The sequence below is a fragment of the Phoxinus phoxinus genome (genome assembly GCF_949152265.1).
Source record: "Phoxinus phoxinus genome assembly, chromosome: 4".
NCBI classification, from domain to species: domain Eukaryota; kingdom Metazoa; phylum Chordata; class Actinopteri; order Cypriniformes; family Leuciscidae; genus Phoxinus; species Phoxinus phoxinus.
Window position 1 is genome coordinate 26,534,807 of NC_136879.1, and position 14,466 is coordinate 26,549,272.

General features: G+C 39.5%; 1 long non-coding RNA gene across 2 annotated transcripts in view; it reads right to left on the reverse strand.

Moving 5' to 3' along the window:
* Nucleotides 1-14,466, reverse strand: part of LOC306997911 — a 110,884-nt gene that overhangs the window by 74,503 nt on the left and 21,915 nt on the right. Inside the window, exon 3 of one of the 2 annotated variants that reach the window (XR_013797473.1) lies at nt 12,106-12,125. The exons of the other annotated variant lie outside the window; for it this stretch is intronic. This is a non-coding gene — a long non-coding RNA (uncharacterized lncRNA). Of the gene's footprint in view, nt 1-12,105; nt 12,126-14,466 lie in introns of those variants that run through there. 2 annotated transcript variants of the gene reach the window in all.

A 14,466-nucleotide genomic window follows, 5' to 3' on the forward strand; every position in this document is an offset into this window, starting at 1 on the left:
TATGTGACTCAATAACAATAAGCAATAAGTTATTACACTTGTTCTTACTTCAGGTGGCATTAACATCTAGACTCCATCCATTTAAACGAAAAAAAAAGAAAGAAAAGTTTTTGAATAAAAAATTGCAGTAGTTCAAATGGAAAATCAATGTGTGTAAACAGTTTTACAGTGAATATGGACAGAAAACTAAGCCAAATTACTGATTTGAAGTTCAAAATCTAAATTGACCCCATTTACTTTCTAAATTAAATATAATTTGTCTAGTTATACATTAAGTAAATAAATACATTTAAATACTGCAACACTTGTATAGATGCAACAAAAGGACAAATGCACATTTGACAAATTAAGAAAGAAGTCAGAATCTTCACTCATTGACATGCAATATGGCTTCTCTGCTCACATATTGCATGAGATGTTACGCTTAACAGTCTCTGCACAAGCACTATATTCTGGCTACTTACAATTTGGAAACAGACACGCCAACATTTGCTTCGAAACCGGTCTAAAATCACTATGGCTCTGTTAATGAAGTTGCTGTGTGTGTGTGCCAGTTGAGGGATGCAAGTAAATGCTAGTGAGTGTGTGTGTGCAAGTGAGGTGAGAAAGGTCTGTGAATGATAGCTCTGAGCATGGCTAACTCATTTCCACTCCTGCGTTGACCCCATGGCCTCCAGGGCTCATTAACCCTCTCTTCCCATCATGCCATGCAGCAGAGGCCAAAGGCAGAGTGGCTGGAGGGGGGTGTGGGATGTTGAATGAGGGGAATCTGTGTGGTAAAAGCAGCGGAGGTGACCATCTCACCCCTTGTTTTAACCTCTTCAACCATCATTTATTCTTTTATTACCTCCATTGGTTATGTGCATGGCTACAAATCTCCGACACGCTCCTAAAGCTGTCAGGGCAGCCCCGGGCCTGTGGCAGCTAGCACGGTCACCTTGACACTAGAGAGCTAGGGCCAGAAGAGACAACACACATTCTGTCACACACAAGGATGCAGATGCACAGGCATATATATACTGACATACACACACAGGAAACGCATTAATATTCTGTCACAGAGAGGAGGGGAAGTGAACCCCTTCATTCTCTTTTGCCTTTAGGACATCTTGTTCTGCTAATCATAAAGTGGTTGTACTGTATGATTAGCTACTGTCATTTCTACAAGCGGATGAAGTCTACCACCACTCCCTTATTTCCGGGTGCTAACATGCTAGTGTATCTGAGAGATGCTGTGATGCTCGTGGGTGGGCACAACAGGAAAAACCTTTGTGTGCGGACGCAAGGAAGGGGGTATCTTGTCTGCTCCAAGACAGCCTTATGGAGGTGTGAGAGAGGAGGACAGCCCTCTGGTTCATTAGCTCAATGAGTCTGATACAAGGTAATGGACACATTTTCTAATTCAGAGATGTGTGTAGCATTTCAGAAAACTTGTAATGTTAATGTTTAATTAAAAAGATAAACAGAGACTAGGTCTAGTATAACTCAATCTGGTGGCTGAAGTTAAAACAAGTTTCAAGACTTGGGTTAGGGTTCTACTTTTGATAGAAGTTTTCAATAGTGCAATATTCAATATAGTGTAACAATATACTTCTTCAGGCTCATTGGTTCTGGAAGTGTTCTTCTCATAAATTTTTTCCCATAAGGATAAAAAAAAAAGAAAAAAAAGAAGTATTTGTTTCAGTCAGTCCCATGACCTTCATCAGTCATTTAGACTAAAACAAATGCAAGATCAATGAATTAAAAAACAACAACGTTATAATAGTCAAATGTGGGGATTGATACATTTGTTGATCTTGCATTTAAAGGGTACCCTGGAAATCCAGAGTTCTCACGAGAGCACAAGTTGAATTTGCTCAGCGAGTTACTCTGGTGTCGAGTAATGATGCGCTTAAATATGCCCTTGTATCAGAGCTGCACCAATCACATCGGGTTATCTGATATAGGTGGGCCAGAGGCGAGATGACGACAGCCCTGTGACGTCGAATTCATTAGTAAACATTGCAAGATGGCTATGGATGAACACAAAGTTGTTTTAAACGGCTTTGGGCGCTACAATGATTTAGACTTTCTTTTTTCTATAAAAGAGGAACAGAGGACGGCCCTGCAAGAAACACGTTTTTGCTGTTTTGCCTACCCGATACGGCAAGAGTACCAGTACTCTACCAGTTAGCTCCGCTGTTAGCTAAGCGTATGCGGCTTAGAATGTGTATTGTTGTGATTAGTCGTAGTGTTATCCAATTGCGTGCAGTGAGATTTTCAAATGCATGCTTGGTGCTCTCCCTCGAGCTGACCGATTTTCATTAGTTGACGCCAGACCATTAATCTTTCAGATCTAGTTCTGGATTTCCAGGCTATTTAAAGGGGACCTTATATTAAAAATTCACTTTTAACATAAATGTGTGTCGGCAGTGTGTGTACACAATGTCCCTATAATGGTAAAAATCCACCCACTCCTCTTTTTTTGAATCCCCATAAATCATAATCAGTGTCTCAGAACAAGCTGTTTGCAGATTCTAGCAGTGTGACGTCACATACACATGCAATTTCTTTCCCTGCTGTTTACGTTCACAGACATAACAGACTGCGTTTGTAAACTTTATATGCTTTTTACATAACCTTGTGTGCATTTGACAGTTCAAGCGCGATAAGACGTGAAAAAGAATACTCAAAATGGGAAGCAGCAGCTCATTTGCATTTAAAGATACATGCACAAAAACAGCAAGTGTTTCCTTCCACTCAAAAATGGCATTTACAACATGGTACACTGATAAGAATGATGAAGTAAATACTACAGAAAAAAACAATGCAACTTCTACATGAAAAAGTTAAAATAAAAAAACAAGTAAATTCTATATTAGTTCTAAATTAAGTAAAATTACTCAACTTTTATGATACTGGTGTTCCTATCATGCACTGTTCCTTGAATAATTAAAGTGGTTGATATTTCAGTTTTCCAGCTGTATTAACACTGTTTTATTGTTGCTTTTGTTATCATTTTATATTGTATTAATTACTTAGATGTTTCTAAGTAAAGCATATACTTTAAAGGTGTGGTTTTATTCAATGTTATATTGTTTGAGTCAAATGTATTGCAAAGGAAACTTAGGTAACTCAATAGATATTACTCAACCTTTTACAAGCAAAGTAAAAAAGACAATTTTTCTTTGGCTAAGTTAAGTGAAAGTAACAAAGAAAATAAAAGTACACTTTACTTTTTTTTCAGTGTATAATAAATTATCTGTGGGGAATTTTGAGCTGAAAATTCACAGACACATTCAGGGGACACCTGAGACTTATATTACATCTTGTAAAAAGGGGCATAACAGGTCCCCTTTAAATGCCAGATGAAGGCCATGGCAGAAGTCTCCTCAGCAGATCCTATATGCCTTATATATATATATATATATATATATATATGTGTGGCTACTCCAATACTGGCTAAAAGCCTGTGTCCCACCCCGTACATGGCGTATGGGACGCCTCAATCTCAGGATGACCAGCGTTTGTGTCAAGGCCCTGGTCCCCTGGAAATCACTCCATCTATACCAGTCGATGTTGTAGAACTGGGCTTTGTTTCAAGAGGGAAGGAACAGTAGTCGTGACGGACGCCTTCAAATTGGGTTAGGACGCCCTGTGCAACGACAGGCCAACGTTTGGCTCGTGGACGGGACCGATCCTGAACTGGCACATTAACTGCCTAGACATGATGGCATGGCTTTCAAAGCCTTCCAGCCAGAGCTGAAGGGGCACCATATCCTGGTTCGATTGGACAACATGACAGTGGTGGCCTTCATAAATCACCAAGGGAGACTCGGGTTCCCTGAGATAATGGGAATGAGGCTGTGCTACTAGGCTCATGCACGAGTCAACGCTTGCTGCTCCTTAGTTGAAAGAGACTAACAATATGGCATCCAACTTATAAAGGCAGTTGGCCCTGTCCATTTTGCCGATGTGAAATGCCTTTTGTCTGTGAAGGTGCAGAGAGGTGATCTAATCAGGCTTTACTATTCAGAGAAACAGAGTTTCCCCATAGTGTCAGCAACTGACGCAATGCTCGTTCCAGTTATCTTAGGGAACCGAGGTTACGCTAGTAACCGAAACATTTTTCACCAGGAATTCCACTGTGAAACATGATTTAAATAAATAAAAGTTAAAATAATGCAGGATGATGGCTTCAACCAAAGCACATACCACCGAATAACAACCTCGTAGATTACAGTAGGTCTGTCTTTACTGATTTATAAGTTATTCATAAATAATCAATACCCTTATGGAGAAAATTAATGGGATTACTTCCAGAACCCAATTATTGTACCCTACGGCATTGGCAGAAATAGAAGCCCTGCCTTACAGTAAAAAAAAGAACCAATTGCTAGTTTGTTTACTCCAGAACGTGTGCACCCATTAGAGAGTGTGTGTGTGTGTGTGTGTGTGTGTGTGTGTCTGTTTATTTTTTTTTGCATGATTTGAGCTTACTGTTGCGCTGAAACAGAAATAGCAGCAGGTCAATTCTTCTGTATTTTGACATTCATCCAAGTGTAACGGATTATACAAAATATGAAAATTTGATTAAAAGTTTGAGATGTGCCAAAGGAGAGTCTCTCCTTCTTGTCTTTGTTTCTATCTCACTCTCACTGTTATTGTCCTCTCTACATAATGGTGCAGGACAGGGCTTGCTGTTGGGTCCCGCTGCGTACAGTGGGGTGTTAGCAGGCTGGATGGCACAAGCGTGCTGATCAAGTGCCAGCAGGTCAGAGGTAGACACTGGCACTGTCTTGGCACGACGCCCCATGCCCTGTCTAACCATATCAGCCACGCCACTGCTCAAATGCCCAGCGTCAGCCCTGCTGGCACAGAAGGAGAAAGTCACACAATGCCAAGGGCACTCTGGGAGAGAGGAGCCACAGCCCAAAACATCATAGGCAAAAAAAATAAAAATAAATCATACTGATAGAGAAATACTCTTAAAACATTGTAATGTTTATCAGTTAAAAAGTGAGAGTACAAGGGATACTTAATTTACTGCTGTAAGGCATGGTCACTATACAGTATATACAGTCAATATGTTCATATAATAATGTTAATAATACATAAAACAGAACATTTTCTGAGTCAGTATTTTTGTTATTTTCTGGCAAAAATATCTAAACATCCAAGATAAGTTCACTTGAGTACCAAAATTGCCCAAAGTAAAATAATAAGACATGCTTTCAGAGAACATATATTAATATTAAATTTATATGCAGAATTTTTTTCTTTCTTTCTTTAATATCTATATTTAATATTATCTCGCTTTACTCCTAAGCCAAAAAAAAAAAATTGCTGATTTTCAACCCGCATCACTCAGCCGACGTTTGACAGCTCCAGGGCTATAAGTACCCTTTTAAAACCATTTATTTATTAATTTTGATGTTTAAATATTTCCACTGAAAAACAAGAGACAGAAATATTAAGAATCGTTTTTTTTTTTTACACTTCTGTTCCTCAACTGTCAGTCTCATTTTCATTCACAATAAAAGCTCAAATGTTTTAAGCAGATAATAAAAAATATGCTCTTCTTTGATCCTCTGCTCTGTAAAGTAAACTTTCAAAACTGTAAAGTAAAGTTTCAACAATACACAATAAGCCTGTGACCCCAGAGCAGCCGCTGGGTTATTTGGGTTATGTCGTATTTGTGCGTGCGTCTGCATACCAAGCTCAACACACACAGTTTTCCTTTCCACAGATCTGTCCTCATTCTGAACCCATGCTGGGCTGGTCGAATAGCCACCCAAATAAAAACTCCGGCGCAAGATGAAGTCTCCGGCCATCCTGGGCTTTGTCAAGCACACAATGGGGAGAAGACTGCACATCCCATCCCACCGCAGCAGCCTCGCCATTCAGCACGGCCACCACACGCACTTCTATTAGAGCCCGCAAATTGAAATTTACATGTTATTGCATCCTGGCATGCAGCGATTTGCGATGTGTCATCTAATTTTAAATCGAGCCGCCTTAATTCACCATGGGGGAAAGAGAAGACGGGAGGTGGCAGCGGGGTGTAGTGAAAACTGTATGGGGAGGGGGGTTTAGACTGAAGAGAAAGAAAAAAAATCTCTGCCTCAGCAAAAGTTTTCATTAAAATTTTAGACAAATGATCTCTGTGTCCTTCTCCAAGCTGCCTGGGGCGTTGTGCTATTTCTATGCAAATAACAACCTCACGCCTTCCTCCTATCATTTCTACTGGTGTTGCTGTAACATGACCTGAGAGAGAGAGAGAGAGAGAGAGAGAGAGAGAGAGAGAGAGAGAGAGAGAGAGAGAGAGAGAGAGAGAGAGAGAGAGAGAGAGAGAGAGAGAGAGAGAGAGAGAGAGAGAGAGAGAGAAAGCAAGCAAGACGGAGGGAGAGATGTTGCAAGCAGAAGCAAGCGAGACAGAGAGTGAGATAGAACAGGAGAAAAGGAGTGACAGAGAGCGGGCGTAGCAGGACACATGAGAGAAATTAAGTGGGAGAGAGAGAGAGAGAGAGCGAGAGAGAGAGAGAGAGAGAGAGAGAGAGAGAGAGAGAGAGAGAGAGAGAGAGAGAGAGAGAGAGAGAGAGAGAGAGAGAGAGAGAGAGAGAGAGAGAGAGAGAGAGAGAGAGAGGAGGATTCACTGAGGTGTGAAAATATATAACACTAAGAGTGTGAGAGAGAGACAAGAACAACACAAAGACACTGGGATAATTTGTTTCTCTCTGCCTCCCCTTTAATATATTACAGCCCTCCTCCAGCAGGCTGGTTCAGAGACTACTGCTGTTTAACCACTCACACTTTCAACCCCATCAGCCTTCATCTCCCCCACTGCAGTAATTACACACATACACACATATACGCACAAATCAAACAAATTTGTTTCCTCCTCGTTGTTATTAAAGGCAACTAAAGACTGAGTATTGCGCATTCTACTCAGCCAAATGGAAACTATCTGCCATACCAATAAAACAAGACCTAGATCTTCAATGGCACTTTTCAGAGGAAAGTTTAAGATTTCACAATTTGAGGTTTAAAACTCAAGATTCCATATTGCATTGCTATGTGTAATCTGAAGGGTTATTATTACATTTCGACAAATCAGAAATACAACTTGCATGATGACATTTATAAAGCATATTGAGAAAAAATTTCAACAAACTATTTGATTTTGAGTTGGAGCTGAGCCTCATGAGAAGCTCTCCAATGTGTAGCGCAATTGCGCTTCGGAAAAGCCGAGTTCGAATCCCGGCTTATGGTCCTTACCCGACCCCTCACAGTTTGCTTCCTGTTCTCTCTCTAACTGTACTATCTAAATAACATATATATATTTAGAGCGATAAAAGGGGGTATTCAGTCATTTTTCTTCTACTGTATTAACTTGCCTTATTTTAATGCAATAAGTTGACAAATGCTAACATGTGTCAATGGCACTTAGCATACAATATTTTATCATGGTTGTGAGATCAGAACACTTTTAACACTACTTAATGAAATACAAATTTGAATATATGCAAAGCACATTATTCATAAAACATCAGACCATTCCTGATGTGAATGATAAGATGATTATTAAAAAAGGATTAAAGTCACGTTAAATAATTATAGGTCCCACTTACACTTTTGCTTTAAACGCATATTATTCCAAACAGCTAAAGGTACGGTTGCCATATAATCCATATAATACTATACAAGTATTATATGGTATAATATATACCATATACTACTTTGATGTGTGTTCTTATACAGTCTCATCATGTGGTTTCAAACCTGTATGAATTTATTTCTTCTTTGAAAAACAAAAGATGAAAATATTAAAATGTGAAAATAAATGCAAAAAAAAATTTGTCCAGACAATAAAAGTTATTGGTGTCCAACATTGTTACACAGAAGAAAGTCACAGAGTGTTGGAACTACACAAGGGTAAGTAAATAATGACATAATTAAAATTTTTGGAGTAACTATTAAAAACATTTAAATATAAGCTAATTACAATTACTTTTGAGTAAAAATAAACATTTGGACATGTTTGCAATATAAAAATAAGACATGATTTAAATTGAATGCCTTTTTGAAGCGTTTAATGATTTTTAATATTTAGTTTGTTTATTAACCATTTTTCTTGCAGTCCCAACAATGCAGGAGATTTTAGGTTTCAGATTCTTGAGGGGACATTTGGTCCTTTCACGCACACTCTACAACAGGGGTGCCCAATTATCCTACTCCTGCCGATTGACTGTCCTGCACAGTTAAAAACAGTAGCCTGACTAGCGGCTAATTGTAGCCGGCTCCATATGGAGGAAAAGGAGCACAGATCAGATAGCGTATTTGGGACTTGCACAGACAGGGTCAAGTCCAAACACTACAGCGCGAAAGACAGCTCATGACACAAATTTAGTTATGATCAATCTGTGTGCAAGGCGTAAACAGAAGACCTGCAAATACCCCATAGCCAGTACCCTGTCACCTGTCTCGCACACACACAGTCACATCCAGCCCCTCCTTTAAGATTCATTGGGGCCAAGGCGACGGCACTCAATCCATCTGCTCCACATTGTCATTTGCATTTCATGCCTCCCGGCTTTTTTTGAAGTGGCAATACTTTGATGCAGTCAGAGGGACACATTATCATTATTTCAATTTCCGTGGCGACACAACGCAGCATTGTGGAAAGCAGCAGAGGGTCGGTGTGACACGGTTGCTGGTGTTTACAGATGCATTGAATGGCAATGGAATCTACACACACGCTAAACTCGTACAGTCCACAAATCTGTGTGCCACAATTCTGTACAAAACTCTGTGCAGTGTGTATGTCTGTAGGCCAATGTGAGCAAATATACAGAATTTGAAGAACAAAAGAATAAATACAAATAAATATTGCTCAGGTATTTAACGTAGAAATATAATCCACAACACACTCTCATGGCAATTTGTAACTATTTTATGTTTTGGAGAATTAGTAATCTCATTTATGCGTTTCGTATGATCTGCTTATTACCCACTGACGGTTAGGTTTAGAGGTGTACCTGAACGTGTTCAGGCTGGTCTGCTGGCTGGTTTTAAAATGGGTTATGGGTACTTTTTTTCAGCTTGTCAGGATGGGAGCCCAGCTAGACCAGCTTGGACTGGGAGACAATTTTAAACCAGTTTTTTTTTTTTTTTTTTACCACTTTGTATGATTTAGTGCTATGCTAAATAAGTAAATTTGTAACTTGCTAACCAAAGGCTAACTGAAACCACAAAGAATGTGATATGTTTGGTTTAATTCAATGTGATCATCAAAGTTTGAAATTAGCCTAGGGGTGGGCGATATGAGCAAAAATACATATCACAATATTTTTCGATGTCCGGACGATATCAATATTATATTGCGATAAGAGAAAAAAATTTGGAATCACATTTTAGTACACCTTCGTTAAATGACAGGCAAAATATGCAATTAAACCCTATATAACTAGAAAAAGGTGAGGGATTTCATTGGACATAGAAATGAAAACGATTTCAATTCAATTCTTGTGATTTGATTATATTGACTCATTTGGATAAATATTAGGTACACAAGATGGATGTTAATTTAATAGGTGTAAAACACAGAGAGCCCTATGTCAGCTGGTAGTAGCCTATAATTTAAGGTTAAAAATAACTCAAATTATTAAATATAATGCATTTATTATAACAACTTTATTTAATGAAGTAAAAAAATATATAATAAATATGTAATATAGTGCACATATTTAGCAAAATACTCTCTATAGCTCTTTTTTCTGTTATTGACCTCTTTCCGCAGTTGAAAAACACTGATTGATTGATATTATGTATGAGTATGAGGAATATACATTTCGGTAAGTTGTATTGTATCTTTCAACATTGTTCATTCGTGTTTATTTGCTAGTGGAGAATGATGATTGGTTCACGTGCCGCTTGAACTGATGCGCTATAGGATCGGTCACGTCACATTTACAAGCGGAAAAAATTATTGTTTGAATTTCGTAATAAAATTGACAGAATCTGAGAGCTGAGACTTTTTATATCATAAAGTAACCTGCTCTGTCTTGTCTGTCGGTATCCGTGTCCTATTGCTTCGCGATTTTTCTGTGCGTGAGAAAATGGATGTGTGGCGTGTGAAAGTGTCCTGCTGAATGCGTTGGCAGCTCTGTTAAATCTCAGGCTTTCGCAAACTGCAGTTGCATATGCTCGCTTTCTTGCTGTTGTGTTTAAGGAGGCGGGTTTGTGCTCTATTAACTTGGACTGTTACTATGCTCTCTGTGTTTGATTATTAATACCTGTGCATCCCGCGAGTTGGACACAGTAGAGGAGAAGGTTAAACGTTCAGTTCAGCCTCGGATCTGTATCGTCATTAGTAGTGTTGTAAAAGAGCACCAAATTGAACAAAACAATATAACCACAAAATTTGAATTTAAGAATATCAAACGGTATCGTAGGTATCGCAAAATCCATATCATGGCACAACATAATACCGGTTGTCACGTTCATACCGGTATAGCGCCCACCCCTACCGCCAAACCTCCAAATGTGGGTAAAATTCAACTGTGGCGTGTAACATATCCACTCACTAATTTATGGTTAATAAATTAAGTACTTCAACCAGGAGCCTCCAACTTTAGCAAAACAAAGCGTAAAGAGGTTCGCGCATTGGAAGAGTCACGTCTTTGACATTTGAATACATTGTTTTCTATGGGAGTGTATACATACCACTGGCTCCAGATCTGTTGGTGGCACCACATTACGCCTCTGGAGGCGGTTCAAAATCCAGAGTGACATGTTTGGTGTGGGATATAGGGGTGGGCGATATGGCAAAAATATCATATCACGATTTTTTTCAGGAAAATCACGATTCACGATTTTATCACGATTCCTTTTCATGTTGGTTTTACTATTTTGCAAGTGACTGAGCATCACAGCCAAACTAATGTCCCTATTTTAAAAACAAAGCCTTAGGTAACAACATATAAAATAAAAAAGAATGGCAGACATTTAGCCCAAAGTGGCGAAGATAAAAAATATTTGTCATTGTCTTTGTTATTAAAAATTAAGAACAAAGATACACATACACCACTTAATATACAAATAAAAAAACAGTGCTTTATTTTTTCAGCTACAGGTGTATTTAACAGCATTGAAGAAAGTAATTAAATGAACAAATATGAAAATAAAACACAACATCGACTTCACTATATAAATTTTACATTGATTCTTATTAAAGCGACTATTAAAGTTCTCAGTCAAGATTGAGTGAGATGCTCTTTGTATTTTGTTGTTTTATTAACAGGGATAGTTCTCCCAAAAATTTAAATTCTCTCAAGCCGCTTTAAACCCGAATAAGTCTCCCTCTTCTGTTGAAAATAAAAGTTATTTGGAGGAATGTGGATAAACAAACAGTTGATGTACCCCAGTGACTTCCATAATAGTTTTTTCCTACTATGGTAATTAATGGGGACCAGCAACCGTTAGCCACACTCCTCAAAATATCTTCTTTGTGTTCAGCACAAGAAATAAATTAATACAGGTTTGGAACAACATTAGAGAGTGAGTAAATAATGACAGAATTTTTATTTTTGGGTAACTGTCCCTTTAAGGACAAGCGGCAGCATGTTTACTATTAGGGCTACTGTCACTTTAAGATCTGCGCGCAACGAGTCTACACGCATTTGACAAGGCAGATTTTTTCTATTGTTCTTTCACTTTAGACATAACCAACTTTGTTTATGTAAACCTTGTGTGCATTTGACAGTATTAGCGCAATAAGATAACTTAGTTCAGTAACGGGCGCTGTTAGACAGGCTTTTAGTGCATGTGCGCGCGTCGGGTCTATTGTGCTCAGAAAAGCGCTCGTTAGAACAGCGCATCAGCAGCGAATGACATGTTTAACCGGCAAGGCTTTAAAGCACATGCAAATAATTCATTTTTATGAACTACAGTGTCCCGTTCCTCTGCATTTCATGTGGATATACGTCGCGCTGTACAGTATGTTGAGACGGAGGCGCCAGAAATGCAAACTGATAAAATGGACGATCCTACGATATTTCTTCAAAAGCAGATCGTGGAGACATTTTAATCGTCCACGATCAAAAATCGTAATATCGCACACCCCTAGTGGGATATCTGAGAGATGCCTGAAAAACACAAGAAAGGGAAATATTTGGATGTACCACTTTAAATCACTAATATGACGTAATTTAAAATACATTAATTAACTGATCAACTTTCATGATTAGGAATTTAGGCACAGAATAGAGTACCCAAAGTTTTCTCAATGGGTTTTAAAGGGGATGTTTTGGTATGAGGATATGATCTTGCTTGACACAGGCACAAGTCACTATTGGCACCATAGCATGTACCTATCCAATTTCCTGTAGAATCTCCTCAGCAAGAGCCTTCTACACATCTGTACATCTTAAACCTGCTCCAGTGCCAGGGATAGAAAAGAGCTGTCAAAGTGATTAAAAGGTTTCTTAGGGCTGATTAGCAGAAAAAGATAGCAAGAACATTGGGATCTGCTGATCTCTCTCACCCGGTCTGCTCCTCACCTTCTACATTGAGTTTGGTGCTGACACCCTTAAAAGGAGACACAGGTACTTGAATTCTGAAGGAGAGACTGCAGGAGGGGACAGGCATAATAGGACAGATGAGGAGCTTCTTGCCAAAGCAATGCATCAGGAGCACTGAGAGCACTTCCCCCCTGCATAAATCCACTCTTGTGAGATAAGCCTGGGCAACCTGCTGCACTCCGCCCACCCTATGTGAAGGCTTTGCCACCTTGCCAGGGTTCAGAGGGCATCTGGGCAGCTTCCAGGAGCAAAGCAGCTGACTGGCTGCAGGACAGAATCCTGCAAAAAGCCACCCTTGTCCACCTATGTAATTTGAAAACTGAACAATAGCAGCGCTACTGTAGGTACTACTGCAGGAGAAGAGGATGCTGAACTAATTCTTACTCACCTCAGGAAGGAAAGATCCAGGAGAAGTCCAGAAACACAGCAGATTCTTTATTGAGTGAGTCTCACCTCTTTAAAAGAGTTGGAACACAAAAGAAGATATTTAAATAAAATATGTCTGAAGTGTCTTCTTTTATCCACAATGTTGTTTTTGACATTATTGGCTTTTATTACATGGACAATAACAGTTGACATTATTCAAAATATATTATTTTGTGTTCTGCAAAAAAAAGGGAAAAAAAGGAAAGGAAAGACAAAAGTCTAACTTGTATAATTTTTGGATTTTGACAAGCTAAAGTAGCCTGTCAATCAGCATATCATGGAGAAAGATGACAGGAAATGATGATGCAAAGGAGAGTGAAATCAAAGAATGTTGTCAGTGTCGAACTTGTGTTGCCCACAAGAGCACCAAGGCTCAGTGCGTCAGGTCATATTTCACTCTGGCAGCTTAGTTCGGAACGGGTCACATCTCTAATGTGAACGCTGTCATGCGGACCCGGGTGCGCACTGGGGTGCCGAACCCGAGACTACCTGGAGGAGGTGGTCTGAGTTCGGTTGCACTCAAACCGCGCCGCGGTTCGCGTGAATGTGAAAGGAACAAGGACTCAGGTACACACTTGTTCAGGAGGTAAATTAACCCGCGCATGCGTTTTAGCTGATTATGATGTATTTAGTTAAATAAAGCACATGTAAGAGATGATAGCGTTGATGATTTACCTTGGATATGAGCAAGAGTGGGCCTGCAGTGTATTTGCGCAGCGCGTGTAATCAGGGCAACAAATTAACGGAAATCCACTGTATCCTCAAGAGTCCGTTAGTAAGCAGCAGAAAGCAACCGTATGCGACACACACTAAACCTGCGTTGTTCACTCAGCAGCGCATAGCACCAAATTAATAAAAAAACACAGTATATTGACCCACTATTATGCGCCGTGCACGTTTGCGTTGACGTGAAATGCACGCAAACGTACCAGGGTTCGATAGAATCAAGTTAAGTGTGAAACCAGACCAACGCTGCGGTGGTGTTGTGCCGAATTTCGACCCCCTGCCAAATTATTACCCCCCCTCGTTGAAGTCAGTACCTGATTGCCTAATCCTAATCCCTCCCCCACAACTAATCCTAAACCTACCAATGCTAGGGGGGTAATAATTTGCCAGGGGTCGAAATTCGGCACAACACCGGGAACAATCGCGCTCGGACCACAAATGAGCCCTAAACTGAAAGCACCCTAACTGTTAGTCTATGGCTCTAACTTTCACACACTGGGTTGATTGGATTATCCACAACAATGAGGCTTGACGCAGATGACCGAAGAAATAACATGTAATAAACACAAGGAACCAAACAGAGATGCACGAAACGTGAACACACGACAAAGAACAGAAGACAACTAAGGGTTTAAATACACAGTGGCAATGAGGGACAGGTGAGACTCTAATCAATTACAACTACCAAGGAAACAGGAATTAAACAAGGAAAAGGGAAACTAGGCAAAACGGAAAAGGAAGAACTTCAAACTAA